We start from the raw sequence: 23313 nt of genomic DNA, 5'->3' as shown, positions 1-23313 counted from the left end.
GGACAGGAGATTCAGACATTGCAGAAGGCAATGGTGAATAGAATTGAAAAGATTGAGGAATTTCTAAATTCTGATGAAGAAGAGCAAAGGGTAGAAAGGAAAATTTTAACTACATCTGTGGGTAAGTCTCTCCGGGACAATTTCCACAAAGCTCTACCTACAGCTCTACCTGCCTTTCCCGTAATAACAACAGAGAAGGTGATTGGTTCCAAAAACCCTAGGGTCATCAAGGAGGATACATGGGAGCCTGTGCGTATGAATGATCTCAAGGAAATAAAACAGGCTGTCATGACTTTTGGGATGCAAGCCTCTTTTGTTAAAGAGATGCTAAAATCTTGGGCCACGACAAGCAGAGCAACCCCCTCGGACTGGCTCCAGCTGAGCTCTGCGGTACTCGAGAGTGGACCGCAATTGAAATGGAAATGCTTATTCAGGCAAGAGGCTAGACTCTTAGAACAGCAGGAAAAAGCGAAGGGAATTGACATTTCCCTAGATCAAATTCTAGGTGAAGGGCCCTTTTCCGATCCTCAGGAACAAGCTAATTTGGATGAAAACACACTCTCCATGTGTACTACAGCAGCCTTAAGGGCTTGGGACAGGGTACAAGACCCAGGACAGAGAATGGAATCATTTGTCAGAGTTAAACAGGGTCAGAGAGAACCCTTTAGTGACTTTTTACAAAGATTAACTAAGGCTGTACAAATAGGAATATCTGACCCAGAAGCAAGACGTATAATGATTGAGTCTTTGGCTTATGAAAATGCAAATGTGGAATGCAAAAGGATTTTGGGTCCTTTAAAGCTCAGATCAGCGCCGTTGGAAGAATGGGTCTTGCATACACTCAATGTTGATACATTTGATTATGGCACTGAAGCATGGGTAGAAGAAGCAATTTCCAATGGTAAAAGGAGACACCAGAATACCAAATGTTTTAATTGTGGAAAAATGGGTCATATTAAAAGGAATTGTAGACAACGGATTTACAGAAATAATAATAATAATAATAATAATAACAATAATGCATCTTTCAGAAATAATAATAATAATAATAATGCAACTTCTAGAAATAACAGAAATAGGAGGACTCAGCCTTCAGGTTTATGTAGAAGATGTGGAAAGGGCAGACATTGGACGAATGAATGCAGGTCTACAAGAGATAGACAAGGCAACCTGATACAGTCGGGAAACGTGAGAGGGGGGGCCTCACAGGCCCCCATGGCAAACATGGTTCAGTCATATCCAGTTTCTGCAGAGAACGTGCCTCATCAGGACAATTAGGAAGCCCCATGCCTACTGTTACAAGCAATAATGATCAGAAAGATAAGTTACGTGTGTTTTGGCAAACTTCTATAAATGATCAAAGACCTAAACTGAGAGTGTGTGTAAATGGCATTTTTATTACTGGCCTGCTGGACACAGGTGCTGATGTAAGTATCATTACCCCAGAATCTTGGCATCCGTATTGGCCTCTTCAGAATGTAAATGTTCAGCTCCTGGGAATTGGAACCCTATCTCGAGTAAGGCAGAGCACGAGATGGGTTGAATGTATAGGGCCAGAGGGACAAATAGGAAAATTAAAGCCATATGTAGCCAATATTGCAATGAATTTATGGGGTCGTGACCTATTACAACAATGGAATACTGAAATTAACATTCCTGCTAAATCTAGAGCCTATATTTCTGAGAATAATATTAAAAGATATTACAAACTGAGAAAACCGGCCATTCGGGCTGTAAAAGAACAAGCAATTGATGTCCCTTCAGAGATACCAACAGCCTTGCCTCTAAAATGGTTGACTGAGAAACCAATATGGACAAAGCAATGGCCTTTAGCTGAGGAAAAGTTACAGGCTTTAGAACAGCTGGTACAAGAACAATTAGATGCTGGACATATAGAAGAATCTACCAGCCCTTGGAATTCTCCTGTATTTGTGGTTAAGAAAAAATCAGGTAAATGGAGAATGGTGACAGATCTCAGGGCCATCAACAAGGTTGTTCAACCTATGGGCCCTCTGCAATCTGGAATTCCTTTGCCCTCTTTATTACCAAAAGGATGGCCTCTCATAGTTATTGATTTAAAGGATTGTTTTTTCACTATACCTTTGCAAAAAGAAGATAGAGAAAAATTTGCCTTCACAGTGCCTACTTATAACAATTCTCAACCTTCGAGGAGGTACCACTGGACCGTTCTCCCCCAGGGTATGTTAAATAGCCCCTCCCTGTGCCAATATTTTGTGAACCAACCATTGCAAATAATACGCAAGAAATTTCCCAAATCTATAGTATACCATTACATGGACGACATCTTGTTATCCGATTCAAACATGGATACCTTGAACAGACTGTTTGAAGAAATAAAGATACTTTTACCTAAATGGGGATTGCAAATAGCTCCTGAAAAGATTCAGAAGGGAGACTCTGTTAATTATTTAGGTTATAAAATAGGTTTGCAAAAAATTAAGACACAAAAAGCACAAATTAGGAGAGATCGCCTACGGACTCTTAATGACTTTCAAAGACTGTTAGGAGACATTTCCAGTCTACGACCAGCTATTGGAATTACACCTGATTTAATAATTCATTTGAACAAAACCTTGGATGGTGATAAAGATTTAAACAGTCCCAGAGAATTAACAGCTGAAGCAGAAAAGGAACTGACAATGATTGAGGAAAAATTACAACAGGCACATGTGGACAGGGTGAATCCAGAACTTGATTGTATTCTCGTCATATTACCATCAAAAATTTCTCCTACAGGAATTTTAATGCAGAGAGATGATATTATTTTGGAATGGATCTTTTTACCACATAAACCAAGTAAGAAACTGAAAACTTATGTAGAAAAAGTCTCTGAGTTAATTATAAAAGGCAAGCTGAGACTTCGTCAACTAGCAGGCATAGACCCAGCAGAAATTATAGTGCCTTTCACTGCTGATGAACTAAAGAAATTATGGGAAGATAATGAACCATGGCAAAGAGCTTGTGCTAATTTTTTGGGAGACATTAATAACAACTATCCAAAAAGCAAGCGGCTTAACTTCATAAAGAGAACTTCTTGGATTCTTCCTCGAATCGTCCGTGATGCTCCAATAACTGGAGCCCGTACATTCTATACTGATGCCAATAAATCAGGGAAGGCAGGTTACAAATCAGAAGACTTGGATAAGGTGGAACAAAGTCCGTATACTTCTGTCCAGAAGGCGGAATTATATGCCATTCTTATGGTGCTAAGGGATTTTAAAGAACCTATTAATATAGTTACAGATTCACAATACGCAGAAAGAGTTATTTTACATATTGAAACTGCTGAATTTATACCTGATGATACTGAACTAACCTCATTGTTCCTCCAGGTTCAAGATTTGATCAGGAACAGGCTTTGCCCTATGTACATAACACACATCCGATCCCATACGGGTCTGCCAGGTCCTCTAGCACAAGGTAATGCAGAAATTGATCAATTATTGATTGGTAGTGTGCTACAAGCCTCTGAATTTCATAAAAAACATCATGTTAATAGCAAAGGTTTGAAGAAAGAGTTTTCAATTACATGGCAACAAGCTAAGGAGATTGTAAAGAAATGCCCTACTTGCTCTTTCTATAACCAAACGCCACTGCCTGCAGGGGCTAATCCAAAGGGCACCCAAAGGAATGAAATCTGGCAGATGGATGTGTTCCACTTTGCAGAATTTGGCAAATTAAAATATGTACACCACACCATAGACACATATTCAGGTTTTCAATGGGCTACTGCCCTGAGCTCAGAAAAGGCTGATTCAGTAATCACACATTTATTGGAAGTTATGGCCATCATGGGTATACCTGCGCAAATAAAGACAGATAATGGTCCAGCATATGTATCTAAGAAAATGAAATGCTTTTTTGAATATTATAATATAAAACACATTACAGGTATACCAAATAATCCTACAGGTCAGGCAGTTATAGAAAGATCAAATCGTACTATAAAGGATATGCTGAACAAACAGAAAGGGACCGAAAATACCCCCAGAAATAGATTACATAATGCTTTATTAACCTTGAATTTTCTTAACGCTAATGAGAAAGGAACGACAGCAGCAGAAAGACATTGGATAATGGAAAAGTCTGCTGAACTAAATCAACCGATTTATTTCAAAGATGTGCTGACCTCTCAGTGGAAGCCAGGAGATGTGCTACGTTGGGGAAGGGGTTTTGCTCTTGTTTCCACAGGAGAAGAAAAATTGTGGATACCATCAAAATTAATAAAGTTTCGATTTGAAGAGGAGAAACCTCTTGGAAAGGAGAAATGACAACTCATCCACAACGATGATATTCATACAGGTGGTAAGAAAAACATATAAAATGGGGGCAGGGTTCTGTTCTTATCTCCACAGGGAAACACTCATCTTTGAGAAATTCAAGGAACCCTGGTTGTTTGGATACTGACAGATGGAAAAATACCTGCCCAATAGGAAATATCAAGACAACTGAATGGGTTGTGTAAGTAATATTAAACCATATTTCTAAATTTATAAAGCTGGTTTTGAAGTTGGACGCTGGCTCAGTCCCTCTCCAATTCCAAGCCTGTTAGTAAGAGAAAAACCCAGAGTTTCTGGAGTTTCTGTCTCATGTCAAGAGCCATGATATGGGACAGAAAGAAATATGAGTTTAGAAAACATCTTTGCTTCTCTTCATATCTATCATACTTTTCATTGAATATATCTATCATGTCTTTCATTGAATATATATATATATGTCTATATGATTAATGTTTAAGTTTTTCATAATGAACAATGAGTTTTTCCTGAAGTGACATTTGAAGTTTCCAGGAAGAAGATGGGGCCCCATAACAACAACTCCACCTGGTTGATATGACGTCATGATACTGATAGCGCTACTACAAGACCTGCTTTTGGTACCAGCTGCACAAGACAGTTCCAACTTGGTTAGCTGAAATGGTGCACATCTTATACAACATTTTGGCCAGACCTGCACGAAAATACTCAGAGACTATTTGCAATTTTAAAAGACATTATCTTGAAATTTAACCATCATTTTACTTTCACAGGATCCCCCAGAAAGAACGTCGCCCCTATGACAGCAGGAAGTAATTCTAGAGAACGACGTCCCCTCTCCCAGTAAAGTTTGCCCTTGGGTTTAGGGACATCATTTAGGGGTTGATTATAATTAGTATATGATTGAGGGTTGGGAGAGGAATTTTATAAGCTCAAGGATCATTTTGAAAAAAAAAAAAAAGAGGGAATGATGGGATAATAGATTTATAATTGTGAGTTACTGCTTTTAGACAAATATATTGGTATCAATTCTTGTATAATGAAACAAAGTTAAATTATATGGACTATTGTACGCATGCATGTTTCTACCTCTGTTTAAAACATTTTTATGTATTGACATATATTGTATTGATATATATATTGTATATATTTACCATATTGCAGTGTACATTTCTACCTCTGATTAAGATACTTATATAATATTTGTGTATTGATATATATTTACCTACTGCAATGTATATTTGTACATTGTTTATATTTGGAGGTCATTGTCCTCATTTGTTTCACAGTTGTTTATTGTCTTATTCTTTAAGTTAGATAGATATTGAGAATTATATAGACTAATTGTCATCTAAGTTTGTCATTTATAATTAGACTAATCAGGTTCTTTAGATATATAGAGATTATACTCAGTATAGATAGATAATCTTCAACCTCTTCAAAGAGCTGTAGAAAATGGCCTTTAATCTAACTCAGAGTTTCGTGATAGTGAGACACAATTGCTCCTGGCAACACCGCTCTATTCCCGAGAGAATGTTGAGCACCAAAAACACTCCATCTGGAGCCTTTCTATTTGGCAGAACTGGCCTTTGGGCAAAGAAATGCCCATACCTCAACCACTGACACAGATACAGAGCGTGCATCAATGGATAAAACAGGACTGTCATATCCTGCCAAGACAGGGTAAGATAGTTTTGAAAAGTTCCTTGCCTTTAATAATGGTATGTCAGTTATGTTAGGCCTTAGCCAAAATTGGTTGACTCAACGTTGCAAACGAGACTTTGGGTGATTGCCCAGGTAGTCAGTTGTCTCTGTCAATTGTTGCACATTTTGGATATATCTCGTTTGTTGAGTAGTGTTTATTCCCTTCTCAGATCTTTGACTGAGTTGAAGATTATATAATTGTAGTTACTCTTTACATTATTTGGACTTCTTGAGATAGAATGTTTAGCAAAGCTTTTGTTCTCAATATTGTTTGTTGTATTTATTATTTGTTGTTATTGTATGTAGTTGTATTTGGTTTAGTTCTGTCTTATTTAGACAAAAAGGGGAGATGTAGGGATAAGTCCCGCCCCTTAAGGGGCGTGTTCGCCTCGGGCTAATGTCTGCCTATAAATTTGGTGAGCAAGCTCCGAGCTGCTCGCTTCTGCTTTCCTGGTCTCCGCGGGAACGGTGGTTCTGTAAGTCTATTTCTACATTAAAGCTATATATATATTTTTACACTCTGTCTGCATTCATTTACGCCGTTACACATGTGATCATTTTTCTTACTTGGAGAAGAGTGAAAGTAGCATAAAGAGGAAGTGAGGAGGGTTAGAATTCTCAAGGTTTGCACCAATAGAAAGATCAGCAAACCAAAAATAATTGTGGGGCTGTGTGGACCACGGACAGACTTTACATCTTTCTTTCATTACCTTGAAATGAAATAGAGTTAATTCAGGTCTTCCTTCTCTCTTTTTTTCCCTTCTACCAAGAAATGGATCTAACAATCTCGTGGTGAGATTTTAGGATGCTGGCTATATATTATCATCAGATGTCATTGTTGTACATTATTCCTGAGTTCTTGTTTACCTCCTCATACATGTGCCTTAGTGGCTTAGTGGAGCCAGAACCTGCTCAATAGTAGGGACATTTATTTCCCCTGCCCCTGGCTGTCTCACTGTGGCCTGATAGAGGTTACAATACCGTGATTTTAATGAGCAAGGAACCAAGAAATTGCATACTTGAGATCTCAAGACCAAGCTTCAGTCTCTTTTTCAGCTTCTAGAGCATCTTCCATGTGAGTACTGTCATAATTAACAGTGACCAAAGACCACAGTGTGCTTATGATTTTTGGTTTTAGTTTTGGTTGTTTTTTTTTTTATTTTTTGGTGTAGTATGAAGTTTTTGTAGTGAACAGTAGACAGCTTAAGTGAATTCATAATTAGCAATTGTAATCATAAAGTGTCATAAAGGAAAGGTGGACTGTGATAGCAACTAGGGAGACCACCTGTATAAAGATGGCTTTAAATAGGGGAGTTTTAAGTGTTTTGAGACTATTAATAAGATTATGGTTTTATTCCACTAAAAAAAAATCATGGCTTTGGGGTGAAGATGCTATGTAACTACTTCTGGGCTTCTAATAAAAACACATACGTTATGCTTTTTTTTGTTTTCCTTGTTTGGTTGGTCTGTTTTTCAATACAGGGTTTCTCTGTGTAACAGTCCTAGCTCTTATAGATTGCTGGGCACATGAGCAACAAAGATGCCCCGAGAGGAAGTTGGAGAGGCAGGTCCCAAGTTGTTTACCCTAAGATCGGATTCTACATGGAAGTAAGGCGAGGTGATATCAGCACATGAACAGCTTGTGGATAATAGGGTAAATGTAGGACACCTGAGCGCATGATAGGGTGACCTTTAAAATGATTGTTTGGCTCCTTTTACACACACACACACACACACACACGATTCTGCGGGTTTTTTGCTTTAAATGATGCTTGTTGCTAGATAATAAATGAGTTCCTGCTTGACTTGACTCCGCTTCATCTGACTGTCTGGAGGATTAAGGGGGGCTGGGGAAAGGGCCAGGAAGCAGTGCCCTTACCTTTCCTAGGACCCAGTCTATCCTCATTCAGGAAGCATAATTACATGGAGATTCAACTCAGGGTACATGTCATTTCTTCCAAGGAGAAGGGTTCTAGAGATAGGCTACCTGTAGTACCTTAAGGGCCTAAGGGGCTGCCCTGGTCTAACTTATAAAGGTGGTGTAGAAATCATTTGGGCTGTTAGCCAATAATGGTCTTGGTTGTGAAAGTTTGGTGGAGCCTCTGACTTTCAGGGTCATTTAGATTGCTAGCCACCTCCAGTCTTGGCTGTAAGAGCTTGATATGACCTGACCCAACATATAACACAGATCAGCAGGTTGATAATAACTTCCAATTATCAGCTTTCTGGATGAAAGAACAAGATTTTCATTTTTCTCATTGGAAAGACAATCCTGTATGCTTAATATTCCTGGTTTCTCTGGAGATCTGTGGGCTCAAGGACCTTCGTGTTATGCTCCCAGCAGAAAGAGAGAGAGACAGACAAAGACAGAGAGACATAGACAGAAACAGTGAGAAGAGAGAGAGAGAGAGAGAGAGAGAGAGACAGAGAGAGAGAGACAGAGAGACAGAGCGGAAGAGGGAAGAAGGGAGGGAGAAAGACATAAGATGAGGGAGGAAAAAACTGTACTTTCTGACTTAGAAAATTGTTTGTTAGGAGGCAGAATAGAAAAACAGAAACAATTATGGGGACATGTAGTAAGGAGACTGCTTGTTTGTTTCCGGCTGCTTAGCCCTGAAATAATCACACAGAAATCATATTATTAGAAATACTGTTTGGTCAATAGCTTAAGCATATTTCTGGCTAACTCATATTAAATTGACCCATCTCCATTAATCTGTGTAGCACCACAAGGCTGTGACATACTGGGTAAAGTTCCAGCATCTGTCTCTGGCAGGGCTATATGACTTCTCTTTACTAGCCTTGTTTCTCCCAGTATTCAGTTTAGTTTTCCCTGCCTATCCTTATTCTGCCCTCCACAGGCCTAAGACAGTTCTTTATTAACTAATGCTATTCATAGCATACAAAGGGGAATCCCACATCTCCTCCCCTTTTCTGTTTAAATAAAAAGGTCGATTTTAACTTTAACTTAGTAAAATTACATAGAATAAAACAGGTATCAAGCAAGAATTAGTTAAAATATTTATATCTACTTTATCTTTTATCATAATTAAAGAAAACTATAATTATCTATTCTTCAACTCCATCAAAGACTCCAGAAGGATAAAATGTTACAAATTATAAAATATTATGAAGTATATAGGAAGTACATTGTAAGAAGCTTCCAAAACTCTAGAATTGACAGAGACATTTCACTTCCTGTACAGTCACCCAAAGCTCTTCTGTAAGAGAAGAAAAAGGAAACTGCTCGCTCTTTTAGACAGCAGCAACCAGGCCCACTCCAATGCAGCTGCTGACAGACTTCCACTGCCAAGCCTGACTGCTTCCCTGCCAGAAGGGAGGGCCCTCCTAATATCTCCAGGGACTAAAAAGATGGAAATTCATGGTATACCTACATTGCAGTCCTACATTGACTATGCATTTAAAGTTAAAACTAAAGATATAAAGCTTGGTAACTGCCAATGAAAGTAACTGCAGAGTCGGGTAAAGCAGGTCATACCAGAGTCAGTACATTTGTGTTTGGGAGAGAAAAATGTGTAGTCCAGGCTGACTTCGAACTCAGACACTCCTGCCTCTGCCTCAACAGCATATCCTACGGGACTGGGTCACTAGAACCAGCATGAGCTTTCTTAGCGAGATTAGTAGTTGAAGCTTCCTCTTTATGAAGTAGAGTCCTAAAGAATTTCCCACTGCTCTTGCTGAGGTTGAAGCAAAGGCTGGAGCACCCCCTAGTTCTCCTACAAGGAAACACACTCCGCATGGCCTACAGGCTCCAAGGCCAGGACTACTCCTTTCTCTCTGCCCCACAGCCCATGCCTGCAGCACTGTGCACTTCCTCTTCCTCTGCGCTGGCACCCAGCATTCACAGCAGGACATCAGTGCTCAGAGGAAGGCTGCACACTGGGGTGGCCTTCCACAGGGGTCAATCACAGGTCTCAAAACTCAATCCTCGGGAAACTGCGGGGGTCATGACACTGGGACACTTATCACTGACTTCTAAGTGCTGGACTCCAGGAGAGGCCAGGTAAGGCTGGGAAGAGATCACAATAGGAACACTAATGTGTGAACACTTGTGGTCCTTGCCCAGTGGAGTGACAGCAGTGGAACTGAGGATAAGACAGACATGGCTCCACAATCATCCAACAGCTAAGTCTCATCTGAGAAACCTGCCCTCACCTCACAGCAAGGCTATAGAATTATGAAGCCATGTGTGGATTAATCCATTGGTGGAGGCTATGCCCTCATAATCTAATCCCCTCACTATATGCATCATGACACCAAGTCTTTTTATTACTTATATCTGCTTGGCTTAGCTTAGTCTCTTTCATGGCTAGCTATTTTAACATATATTCACATGTTTTCTTATATACCTTTTGCCCTGAGGCTTTTCAACCTTTTCATTCTTTATAACTTTCACTACTTCTGACTGGATGGAGGTTGCTTGGCTTCTTGCCCTGGCATTGTATCTTATTCTCTCATCTTCGTCTTTTTATTCTTTCTTCTGTCTTTTCAGCCTAAACCTCCTCCTATTCTCTCTACAGCTCAGCCCTGCCTATTCTTTCTCGCCCTAGCTAATGTCCGTTCAGCTTTCTTAGAACAATCAGGTGCCATAGGCAGGCAATGTGAAACAAATACAATATATCATTCCATAGTTAAAAAAATGTAGCATAAACAAAATTAATACATCTTTGCCTAGCTAAAATAATATTCCACAAAAGTTTCTTTCTGAGACTATGAAGGGATTGGTGTGCTCCCAGGATACATCAAGCAAGATGCTTGTTGTGTTTGTGGCCACCTGGGGCTGAAGGACGGAGGCAGGGACGTAGAGTACATGGCTCTTTTTCTTCACCAGTGGACACACAGTCCCAGGGGTTTTTCTCCTCTCCATGATCAAACAAACCATCCCCCAATAGCATCTAGGTGCCATATTTTACAAAAATCTACATGAAAGGTGGGCGGTTGGGTCTTAGTAGATAGGCTGGCTATGAGCTTCCTGGTTCCAGCAATCCTTAATCTCCACAAAGAAGTTCCTGGCTTATGGATGGTTGGGGTCTTTTTCACTGGTGGCAAAACAGAGAGAATAGAACAACTGTAATTATATGACGCATGTCAGTCTTTTCCTTAGTAAATCAGAGGACCTGCTGATGGCTCCTATGTCCTTAAGATATGTAGTCTACCTATGCTGGTGTGCTGTGTGCACAGGGAACACCAGTGATGCTGTAGCAGTGTGAGGACCACAGGGTATGGGACTTTCCATACTTGCTCAAGGCTCCCTGTCAGGATCTCTTTACCCACCACACAAGGTTGCCAGGCTGGAACTTGTGTGCAGGTACCAGGCAAACATGCAGCCTCACAAACAGTCTGATGATTGGTCCCTGTGACTATTGCAGGACAAGGATGGACAGAGGGAAGGAATGATTAGTCATTTCTGTCTTAGGAGCTTCTTCATACGGGATGCATCTCTCTCTTAGGAGAGCAAAAGTCAGAAGATTGGTCCAGTATTCACCAGTCTCAAGGACTTACCTAAATCATGTTTCCTTTCTATTTATCCTTCCTGTCTTCTCTGAGTTTCGTGTACTGTATGTACAATGTGGTTTCCAATCAACATTTGGTACCTTATACAGATTTAGGAAAGCTTTGGCCAGAAAGACCAGGCCATTGTTAGATCTCAGGGAGACGGGAGACTGCAATCTGGTAATGATATCTGGACATGAGTCATTCAGCAGTTACAGTTGCCTGCAGATTGGTGGCCTGGTGCAGTTTAGTGACCATCTGTCTTCTGATGAAGGCAGGAAGTATAGGTCCCTCATTCGGCAGAAACAACCGCCCACTTGTCTTCTGCTGACTATCTTTTCTTCAACTTAGTTTCTTTGTACATAGATTGGGCTCTAGAACAGTTAAAGTGCAAGAAGGAAGCCAGGCCATGGTGGTGATTGCCTTTAATCCCAAAACTAGGGAGGCAGAGACAGGCAGATATTTGTGAGTTCAAGGACAGCCAGGTCTAAAAGAGCTAGTTCCAGGATGGCCAGGGCTGTTACACAGAGAAACCCTGTCTTGAAAAACAAAATAAAAAATAAAGTGTAAGGCAGGGTAACTAAGCACTAAAGAGGCCTCTCTGCTTCTAGAGCCAATTTCAGGGCAGCCATATTTGCTGCTTTGTGTCCTGACTCTTTGTGGATTCCCTTTTGAGGGCTTCTACACTACACAATGGCTACCTCTCTTGGCATCTTACATGGCCAGGATATTTTTGTTGTTGTTGTTGTTTTATGGATTTATTTATGCCCAGTGTGAGATGAGGAGCCCCCTCTCTCTATAGAAGGTCCATAGACATGAGCTATGGCAAGTGAATAGCAACTGTGTCTACAGGGAGGGCTTTGCCCTTCTCACAGGGAAGTGCTGGTTAAAGCCAGAAACACAGCCCTTTATGCAGTAGCCCATCCAGTGAGGGACTGAACTCACACCTTTGTGTCCAAGGTGAAATCTGTGACCCCCGCACGGCTTTTCTGACCTTGAACACAATGTCTTCCATTCAGTATCTCCTAGGTCTGGTGTTGGACTGCACTGACCACTTTCAGAACTGTAGATGCCAAGGAGCCCAGGTTGGAGGTCAGAGACCCGTCATCCTGTTGTAAACGGGATACCCTCAGCCCAGACAAGGAGGCCAGGGTGAGCACTTTAGAAACTTGAAGTGCTTATTGAGCCACACAGATTTGGGAATGTAATTCTAGAATGATCCACGAGCTGAGTGAGCAGGGACTTTTAAAGACAAAAGCCACAAATTTGGCATATTCTACTAGCCTCAAACACTTAACAAGTCCCAAAACCTAGGTGTCTCATTGTACTTCCACAGAGTTGGAACAGGCATTCTGAAGTCATGGAGCTTTGGTTATGGTTTTAGAATTTCACTGTCAATTGCATGTTTATGAATTTATTCACTGCTAAATAAAAAAAATGTATGACAGAGCTGACACCAGAAAAACCATTTTCTTCATAACCTTTTTCATGATTCACAGGTCGTTTACCCGTATCTTGTCCTTCCTTGTCACCATATGTCACTGTATTTGTCAGGGTTCTCTAGAGCAGAAAATTCTAGAATGAATCTTCTCTGACTATTGGAAGAGTATTTATTAGAATGACGTGCAGGCTGTGATCCAGCTAGTCCAACAATGGCTGCCTATGAACACAAAATCCAAGAATCCAGAAGTTGCTCAATCTATGAGACTGGATGTCTCAGATGGTCTTCTGGAGATGCTGGAATCCCAAAGTAGGCTCTAATGCAGTGGTTCTCTACCTTCCTAAGGCTGTGAGCCTTTAATACATTTTTTCATGGTGTGTTTACACCTAACCATAAAATGAATTGCATTGCTACTTTGTAACTGTATTTTGCTACTGTTATGAATATAATGTAAAATATCTGATAATCAGGATATCCGATATGCGACCCCCAAAAGAGTAGTGACCTGCTTTTGGAACACATTCAGCTACTTCAGCCAATAGCCTTTAAGATACCAGACCGCTTCGGCATGGTCTCTTATACTATAAAAATCAACCTTAAAGGTGTACCAGCTCTCTTGCTTCCAGCTCCAGCAGTTGCTAGACTCTGTTCCTGTTCACACAGAGGACTGTAGTCTAGTACAGTAATCTGTAAGTTTTCCCCTTAAATAAATAACCCATTTATTATTCACAGTTCCAAACTGGTGTGGGATTGTTTTGTGACTTGCGTCATCAGAGATCCACAGGTTGAGAAACGTTGCTCTAATGCCACTGTAGGAATGAGGAAAGCAAGCAGGCAAAGAGAAAGTCCTGCTGGGCCTGTCACTCACCTGGCCAAGAGCCCACTGCTCAGCAAGGCTGATCCACCTAAAGCCCTGCTAAAGAGGCTAAAGGAGACAGTCTTTCTCTACTGAGATAATGTGCTTTTCCTTCCCTGGAACTCCACTCTGTGGTCACCTGTGGAGCTGCACCAAGCAGTCTGTGAAGCTCGCTGTCTTTTCTGAGTGCTAAATCAGAAGATCTGAGCTTCTCCATGCTCTTATTCTCTACTTTAGGATGCTGGACAAAGCCAAACTTTTTCACTTCTTCTCTGGACCCACCTTGCTGCTTGCTGTCATGTGACTCCTTGTTGCTCCTCCTGGTTGAATGGATGTGTTTGACTTAACAGGATTTTCTCCCTCTATTCTCCATGTTTCTTTCCCCCCACAACACACCCACAGTGGCTGCCCAGATTTGTCTCCCTTGTCATTTTCCAATAATTCAAATAATATTGTATTTATGGTTTTTGTTTTGTTTTGTTTTACTTTTTTGTTTTTTTTGCATTTGTTCATTTATTTCCATTTTTAAATTTAAATACAGTTTGTTTATATTTTCAAAGATAACCTTTTATCTAACATACAATTGATAAATATATAAGATAAATATCCATACTGCTATTTTCTTTTTAAAAGTAAATTACAAACATCATGATCCTCAAGAATGAAAATACTTTGTGTTTTATTCCTGATACAAAAGCATAATTACATAGCTATTTTGTTGTTTATAGATTGAAAAACTTGCCTAAAATTTCCCAAATTATGTAATATAAAATTTTTATTTTATTTGAAACAATGTTTTAAATTTTGCTTAATAAAGTAGCATTAGAATTTGAACATAGCATTTTCTATAGAGCTATTTCTGGAATTTCCTTCAGGAATTTTTTTATCATATACTGACTTTTCTAAAGAGTATGTGCCCTAAATTTTGAGGCATCTCACTGGTACTTAAACATATATCTTTTGAGGACTACAGAAATCTGTGGTTCTTATGCTGTATTAAATAGTATATCAGTAATGTCCTTTTAGCTCATGTCTATGACATGTTTCAATTTTTTATTATTAAGGAGACTGTAATAACAAAATGATTTATTTAATAAATGAATACAAGGAGAAATCATAAAATATACTTGCTTTATGTCTCTTACTAGTTTCCTACAATCTGTGGTTACTTCTTTTTAAAGACACAAATCTAAATATTCAAAATTAACATTCATAAATAAGAAAGAGTATGAAACATTTGTCATTTTAGGTCAAGGTAATATCACTTGCTGGAGTTGGGGTCCAGCCTCCACTGCATCTCCCCTCCCCACCATCCCTTTGAACCACACTGGATCTGAAAACCCCAGGCCCCAGCCCCACAGGGAAATTCCTTAGCTGTGTACATTGAGAGCTGTGCTGTTAGAGTTTCCTTTGTTCTGGGTCATAAGAAGCATGGTCTACCGCTACTTGCTGTAACTCACCAGAATTCAAATTACCAGATCAAGAGTGGACTAGAAAGCTAAACACACACACATGCACACACACACACACACACGGACAAATGACTGACTTCCATGCTACAACCATCCCACAATGCATGCTGGTCTCCAGGCTCACTCAGTTCCTGTGACTCCTCTCAGCTCCTCTCTCCTTGGCCCTACTCTAAACTCCAGCTAATCAGATTCCCTTTCCCAGCCTCTCATTCCTATTTATCCCTGCAATTTTGGCCATGTTCTCTCCTTATCCTCCTCTCTTGGTCCTCCTCTCTCACTCTCCTCTGTTCTTTATTCTCTCAAGGCCAAGTTGAATCTGCTGGCCAAGTTTAGTCTACTCCTCTCTCTCCCCACTGTGGACTCTTCAAGATGCCTCTGGTGCTCTTCCTCATATCTACAATAAAACCTTCCCCTCAAACCTACAGGAAAATGGTCATGTCCTCACTTCATTCACTGACCAAATAAAAACTATGACTCAGGACTTGTCATTTATTCCATGTCCATTTCCTCTTTTTCAGTTATACTTAAGTATGGCATACTCCAATAGAGTTACTAACATAACAGAGGCTACAAGCATCTCCTCTTCTACAGAGAGCGAGCCGCTAGGCAAACTAACATTAATGATGATCAACTTCTCTGTGATTCCTCTGTGAATCTCCTTTCTGCTCTTTCAGTTTGATTGCATTAAATACATACCTATTTATTCCTCCTGCAGGAGCTCTGTAATGGCTTTGTCTTCAGCAAGCACACAGAAGCCTTGGCGGTCTCTGCAGCACTAATCTATGAGCCGAGTCTCAGCTACAGGAAGACAGAAGTTGAAACTAGAGAAGAAGAATTTTTGCTCTCGATCCTAGGCTGTCCCCAATAAGCCCACTTATAACTGGATCCCACTTGTCAGGTGGCTGGTTACCTTCACCCATTGGAGTAGAACAGCCACTCAGGAATCACATGAAGCTCTTTGTCTCATAGAGAAATAGAATCACAGATAGCAGAGGGATTTGAGACATGCGATGAGGCATAGGAAGAACCAGCCTGCCTCCATCTTAGGCTAAAAAGACATCTTATAGAAAAGTTTATGATTAAACCTCTGTTTTCATGGATTGGGCTATGCCCACCTGTGCCCTGAAGTACAAATGGTTCTGTACTGTCTGTTCCAGGAATGGAATTCATGTCTTAATTTCTAAACATTGTTTTTAACCATCTTGCAACCCTACCTTTGTTTTAAAAAGTTTACATGGCTGTAGTGATATTTCATTTGTATTTTAATAAATAATGCTTGTCTGAAGATCACAGAGTAAAGCAGCCACACTGTTCAGCCATACAGACAAGGCAGTGTGGGCACACACCTTCCATCCCAGTAGCTGTACTAGTCAGCCATAGAGGCCAGGCGGTGGTGGTACAAATCTTTAATCCCAGCACTAGAGAGGAATATAAACAGGAGAAGACAGGTCTCAGCTCTGTCTCATTCTCAGGATTCCCAGAAGCGGGATTGCCATTTCAGTCTGAGGTAGAGGAAAGAGCTAGTTACTGGCTGCTTTGCTTTCCATATCTTCAGGTAGAACCACAATGTCTGTCTCTCAGTTTTTATTAGTCTTGCTACATATTATTACTACCTTTTGACTCCCTGTTGCTCATGACTACCTCAATATGCCTACTTTGCAACCATGTTTTTGTTTAAGGAACCTGTCTAGCACTAATATGTAAGCTTATGTTCGGCACCTGTAACACCACCACTTTTGTCTGTCAAGTTCACCATTTGGTAACTCCCTTGATGTGGGAAACTCCCTTGTATGCTGTGATACCATTGGTTAATAAAGAAGCTGCTTTGGACCTATTGCAGCGCTGAATAGGACAAGGCAGAAATTCCAAACAGATAGAGGAGAAAGTACATGGAGACAGATGCTGCATACTGGACAGAACCTTACTGGTAAACCATAGCCACGAGGCAATACACAGATTAATAAAAATGGGTTAATTTTTTTGTTTTTGTTTTTTGAGAAAGGGTTTCTATGCAGCTTTGGAAACTGTCCTGGAACTAGCTCTTGTAAACAGGCTGGCCTTGAACTCGCAGAGATCCACCTGCCTCTGTCTCTTGAGTGCAGGGATTAAAGATGTGTGCCACCACTACCCAGCTAGAAATGGGTTCATTTAAGATATAAGAGCTAGCCAATAAGAAGCATGAGCTAATAGGCCAAGCAGTGTTGTAATAATATTTTCTGTGTGATTATTTCAGGTCTGGGCAGTCAGGAAACAAACAAGTGGCCTCCAACTACACCCCCTACCATTGAGCTTCATAAAAATCTTGTCTCCCTCACCACCTATACTTACCACTCAATCCTCACCTTAGGGGGAGACACCCCATGTACACAAATAAATAAAGCATGCTTTGATTAATTTGGTCATGAAGATTTGGGTCAGTGATCTTTCTCCTCCAATCTCTGGGATTAACTTGTACTGTTTATAAGGTAATTAAAAATGCTAATTGCAAACTAATTTCAAAATGAGTAAGTAATCATTTATTTTAGAAAGTGTCATGCTGTTTATCTGAAATAAAGTGGATTGAAAAAAAGAGGGGATGCTAAATCAACTAAGAACAGAACACTGAAAAATGCTATTTTCCTAAATGAGATAATTAATATTGCATGGCCTCTGGTGGCATCGCAGGCAAGGAATGTCAACATGGCTTGAAGAGGCAGTAGAGACCATGGCCAAAGCCATGAACATCAGCATGGCCTCCAGTTGTAGCAAAGACCACAAAAGACCACAGAGCCCCTGGTGCTAACAGGAGTCATGGTATCTACGTGGCCCCCAGCAGCATCTCAGTCTACAGACAGTAACACGGCCTCAGGGGACAGCACAGACCACTAACATCAACACAGCCATGCACAGACCAAGAACACCCATATGGTCTCCAGAAACAGCATGGTCCATGGGTATTTGTCATGGTGCAGCCTCGACAAAAATACCTCTTGCCAGTTTAGGGGCATGGGGGTTAGAAATATAAGAATATGAAGACACATGAAAAATAATAATACAGAAGCCATAGAAAAGTACCAGGAGGGTATTTCAGTGAATACTGAAATAACCCACATTTATTTTTCCATAAGTTTTTATACCCAATACAAATGGGGGTAGGGAGGGGGAGAGAGAATGTAACAAAAAACTTTGTATACTTGATAGAAAGAACAACTCAAACAGTTAATTCCTTTAACACTTTGAGACATCAAGTCATTAGCATTTTGTTGTTTAAGCAGTGAGGCTGCCTTAGACCATGAATCCTGAAGACAGCAACTGCCCAGGTGACCTCATAGTTATAAAAGAAGGAGCAGAAGAACATTTGCATATCCTGACCACCTGTATGGGACCTACTTGTATGGGCTATCATAATGTCAAAACAATTAAGTAATCACATGCTGTGTTGGGACATGTAAATATGCTTGTCAGCTACTTTGAGCAACCTACAACTCTCTAACCATCAGACAAGGTGGAAACAGGCTCACATTTTGGGGCCTCCACACAGCCTGTAGAGGTAGACAGAACAAATACAGCTGCAGCCGTAGCAGGCACCATGTACAGCAACATGGCATGTGGTGGCAGCACACACCATGGAAGTCTTTTGAGATGGCTCAAACCAGAAAATACACTACTCTCCTTGGGAATCCCGCCATTCCTCAGAGACAGGCTGGTCATGGGGGTTCATTAGAGGGCAGAGCCTGTGAGAGATCCAGGCTGCTGTTTACCATCCTGCCAGTGTTAGGTTTTTTGAGGTCCAATCAAGAAAATGAACAGGTCTCCATTACGGACATACTGATGTTGCTCAGAGCCAAGGTGATTGTACACTATCACTAACACCAGTCTGGGATATGCTCTTGTTGCCCAGAGACAAGGGGATCTTTCGGATGGGCAGGGTATCTGGGGGCAGAATCCACTGGAGCTCCAGGTCTCTGCACATCTCTGTGCCCTCAGTGAAGGCACTTTAGGTATGACCATCACACCTACAGGCTGAGGGCAGCTGCACAGCAGTGGAGATTCCAGGTTGAGAACAAAAATGAAAGAAAAACCCACCCTACGAGTCACCATTTTGAATCAATTTTAAAATATTTTTTAAAAGGTTCTGATAACAGAAGTTACAGATGTTCCAAGGCACATTTACTGGAGATAGAGCCATTCTCTCTGCCACTCTTCCCTGACTTTCTAACAGCAGGGCCTCACTCCAGCTCTGGCTTGGGTTGCAGCAGCTGTGGCACCCAGGTCTGAGGCTCCTCCTTGGTGACTGCAGACCTGTGATGCAGCCTGCTGCAGGATTCCCAGGGCAGTGGGGAGAGAGTGCAGGAGAGACTCCACTCCTGTGTCTCCCTCTAGCCCTCTGCAGGAGCCCTGGGTTTCACCCATCTTGACTCAATCCTGTCACTGTTTGTTTGTTTGTTTTGAGGGGGTATTGAGAAAGGGTTTCTGTGTGCAGCTTTGGAGCCCATCCTGGCACATGTTCTTTAGACCAGGCTGGCCTCAAACTCACAGCAATGCACCTGTGTCTGCCTCCCAAGTACTGGGATTAAAAGCATCTGCCACCACTGCCCAGTTCCTCCCTTCATTTTTAAAAGTACCTGTCATTCAAAGGAAAAGCTAATGAAAAAAATTTCATTGTCTGGCCATAAAAGTGGGGGTCACTAATACTGATGTGTTTGTAATTCATATGGCCAACCCATAGCAAAACACTTACTTAATTTAGAATCACCCATACTCTCCCAAGTACCCGTAAGTATAGTCGTTTGTGATAATTTTCACCAATGATGTCACCACAGAATACGAATTGCTTGTGATATTTATTTAAGATAAAAAAAATAATGTTGTAACTGTAGATGACATGTTACAGATCTCTCATGATGACTTTGACACATTACACGAGCTGTGAATCTACTAAAGTATAGCTTTGGGCTTGCTACAAATCCACCTCCTAGGTATGTAGTCCCTGCTACTGCTGATCCCTCTGTCACTCAGGTAGGCATGGTTTCCAACTCCTCGGATGAGAGTCCTAAAACAAAAAACAAACAAAATTTCTGCAGAGTCGGCTACTGCATTCCCCCAGCAATGATATCTCACTCATGTCCACTGCTTGTTTATAGCACAAATCACAGAAAGGCAGAGGCCATGAGGAATCACCAGCACTAGTGTAACACCCAGTGACATTTGCATTCTCAGGGTTCCACTTGGTGACCACACCATTGTCACTCTTCCATGGTGGACCCTGTACTGTGTGTACAAAGCATTTGACTGATGCTCTCTGCCATATGCACATGAGCTTCATTCAGCCATGGGTAGCATTGCAAGGGGGTTTTCAATTCTACCTTGAAGTACTTTTCACATGTATGAAAGGGGGAGAAAATGCACTTAGTAAACTCTAAAGGTCTTTAATGATAGACATTCACTGTTCAAGAGAATGGGTCTGTTCAAAATGGCTATGCTCACATCCAAACACTGTCCTGGGTAATCTTGATGATGAGACTTTAGAGAAGGTTCCCAATACACATGGAGTCTCTGCTTCAGTGACAGGAGCAGCTGTGCACACAGCTGTCTGACAAGTCCTGTCCAGCAGGTCTGCAGTGGCTTCCTGGGGATTCAGAGCCCTTAGTGGCCATCAGCAGTTCTGTCTGCATCCCACAAGGGCAGTTAGCAGCAAGGAGAGATTTCCAAGTGCTGAGAGCAGACAGCATCTTCCCCAGATACCATCATCAGGATAAAGATTTGGAGTGAAACAACACTAGGTGACCCTGACACATGTAAATTTACCAGGTTGTGGATACTGGGGACTCCATGTAACACATAGCCAGACCCAAGGCACACCTCCAGCCCAAGGGTTTCTCCCTTTCCAGTTCAGTTCTCTTCACAAGACTCAGCCTTTCACCTTCACAACCACAACTCACACAATCACAGCACATGAACACAGTAGGAGGAAAAACATTCTGAAAACATACAAGTTGTTATATTCAGTGTTGTCTGTCCACAGCCAAGGATGCTCTGATGACTCTCTGTGCAGGCCAATCCAGGCAGCAGAATGCCCATTTGTTCTATTCAGGAAATCCTGTCAAAAACACAGAAAGCAAAGACATGTGTCTCTCAGTTTCAGATGAGCCTTGAGTCTCTGTCCTACAGTGTCCTCTCCGGATGGCAGCAGGTTTGAACTGAGGGCCAGGAACTTTAGAGCCTAAATCACCCTCAGTTCTCAGTGAATGCATTTTCCTGTCATAAACCATAGTAAACTGACAGTTACCCATTTCTCTGGGGCTGTAAAAGTCCCTTGTTAAGTCTGTAATTACAGTTATTAACAGTTGTCACCTTAAGTTTGCAACACCTGCCAGCTCAAACAAAGACTTGTATGACCACCATGATTCTCAAATGTATGTTAGGCCTTGCACGTTGACTATTAGTACTATAGGAGAGAATATCTTTGGAATGTCTCAGTGCTACAGTCAGATGTGTTACCATCACAAATGGCACATGCTAACATGTACCCCATGTGCCCAATGCCTAGGGTGGGAACCTTCCTCATGTTCCAGCTTTAAGCTCTCTCTCTCAAGGCAATACATATTCCACAGGAACAAACAACAAACCAACTCTCAATCCTTTCTTACCAGCTCCTCCAGACTGTCAACTTGAGTTAGATGAGCCTTCAGCACCATGCAGGAGGTCTGGCTAGATATCCAGGTACTTGTGTTTTCAGACAAATAAAAACATTTACTTCCAAATGCAATCCAGTCTCTTGGGCAGGTATCATTCCCAGCTTCAGGGCTCACAATGGCTGGGATTTTTTCTCTCACTAAAATATACACAATGCAAATACATATCATGAATAAACATTTCTGTGTCTCATCTCTTTGGCTAAGCATTCACTCTCCACTGTGAGGTGTGTGTTTGACTGTAGCTTTCATTACTGATCACTAAGAGACTCCTCCTAGCATGGTGGTTTCCCATCAAGAACCTTCATGTAGGACTCTAAGGATATGCTTGTCTGTTTTTGTATTTTGAGTTTGCAGTCAGAATCTCTCTATGTCCCCCTTCCTTGCCTGGATCTCACTCTGTGAACTATACTTATCTGAATGCATTTTATAGCCCTATTCATTGCTTATGGGCCCTTGCTGCATCCTGTCCTTCCTTGTCACCTTACATCACTCTTCCTTGTTCTCCTGTCTACATAGTACAACATGCTCACACTCAGAGCTGATCATTCTGTACATTATAGGCTGGGACATGCATATGAGGGAGTGCATGGGGGTCTCTTTCTTTCAGAATTCCTGGCTGTGCCTCCTGAGTGCAGGGACTAAATACACCATACCCTGAACAAATCATAGTCATTATCCTGCTAAGACTCCTCCTGATGGCTGGAATTCTACACGTTCCTTTCCTATGATCCTGCATCACATCCTGCTTTTGTAATGACCAAATAGAGAAAATGCCTCGCTTCTCTGGATTTGAATATGGCACAACATGGCGTGATCTAATAGTTTTTGATACCAAAACTTTGATTGAGGCCTTCCTGGTATCATGTCATGTATACACTAAATCCATATGAATGTATGCTGGCTCTCGTTAGAGGCTTTCAAAATGACAATTATCAAGAAATCTCACAGCAGATGTCAGAACTCTGCAGAAATAGGGAGACTTATTCACTGTTGGTGGGAGTATAAACTGATAAACCCAGTATTGAGACACCTTTTAAAAGTTACAAACAGACCTTTTGTGACTCAGCTATGCCACTCCTGGGCATATGTGAGAGAACACACATCATAACACAGAGACCTGCACATCCATGTCTACTGCTGCCCCATGTACAATAGCAGCAAAATGGACCTGACCTAGATGTCCATCAACTGATGAACAGATAATGAAAATGTGGTACATGTGTAAAACAGAAAGTTATTCAGATATAAAGAAATTGAAACTTGTAGAAAAATTGGGGATCTACAAAGTAAATTATTAAATAAAGTCACACAAACTTAGCAAGAAAGAGCCCCCATGCACTCCCTCATATGCTTGTCCCAGCCTGGGATGCAC

The 23313-nt window shown here is 41.1% G+C and overlaps 1 long non-coding RNA gene across 1 annotated transcript in view; it reads left to right on the top strand.

Moving 5' to 3' along the window:
• LOC121434325 overlaps window positions 1-17743 on the top strand; it is a 28584-nt gene extending 10841 nt beyond the window's left edge. The window contains exons 2-3 of the long non-coding RNA XR_005972415.1: window positions 15980-16162; window positions 17498-17743. This is a non-coding gene — a long non-coding RNA (uncharacterized LOC121434325). The remainder of the gene's footprint in view (window positions 1-15979; window positions 16163-17497) is intronic.
• Window positions 17744-23313: the final 5570 nt, after the last annotated feature.

The sequence above is a fragment of the Microtus oregoni genome, unplaced genomic scaffold (assembly GCF_018167655.1).
Source record: "Microtus oregoni isolate MIOR12 unplaced genomic scaffold, Mior012 000002F_ref0000024, whole genome shotgun sequence".
Classification (NCBI taxonomy): domain Eukaryota; kingdom Metazoa; phylum Chordata; class Mammalia; order Rodentia; family Cricetidae; genus Microtus; species Microtus oregoni.
This window is presented reverse-complemented; position numbering and strand designations above follow the sequence as displayed.